This window comes from Corapipo altera, unplaced genomic scaffold, assembly GCF_003945725.1.
Source record: "Corapipo altera isolate COAL_440 unplaced genomic scaffold, ASM394572v1 63, whole genome shotgun sequence".
Lineage (NCBI taxonomy): Eukaryota > Metazoa > Chordata > Aves > Passeriformes > Pipridae > Corapipo > Corapipo altera.
The window spans coordinates 10945-11390 of record NW_020884928.1 but is presented as its reverse complement, the minus strand read 5'-3'; the positions used below and the strand labels follow the sequence as shown (position 1 = coordinate 11390).

Sequence of the window (446 nt, the reverse complement as noted above, 5' to 3'; positions counted from 1 at the left end):
TGTTTTGGGTTTGTTTTGTTTTTATTTGTTTTTTGTGGTTTTGTTTTTGTTTTATTTGCTTTTTTGTTTTGTTTTCCTTTTGGTTTGGTTTTGGGTTTTTGTTTTGTTGTTTTTTTCTTTGTTTTGGTTTGGTTTTTTGCTTTTTGGTTTTGGTGTGGTTTTGGTGTGGTTTTGGTGTGGTTTGGGTTTGGTTTGGGTTTGGTTTGGGTTTGGGTTTTGTTCTGGTTTTTGCTTTTGTTTTGTTTTCTTTGGTTTGTTTTTGTTTTGTTTTGTTTTTTGTTTTGTTTTGGTTTTGTTGTTTTTGTTTTGGTTTGGTTTTGGTTTTTTTTGTTTTCTTTGTTTTGGTTTTTTGGCTGGTTTGGTTTTGGTTTGTCTTTGTTTTGTTTTGTCTTTGTTTTGTCTTTGTTTTGTTTTCTTTGTTTTGTTTTCTTTGTTTTGTTTTCTTT

At 28.9% G+C, this 446-nt stretch overlaps 1 protein-coding gene across 2 annotated transcripts in view; it reads left to right on the top strand.

Moving 5' to 3' along the window:
* The window catches only part of YME1L1 (YME1 like 1 ATPase), a 20742-nt gene that overhangs the window by 14916 nt on the left and 5380 nt on the right, over window positions 1-446 (top strand). The window lies entirely within an intron of this gene.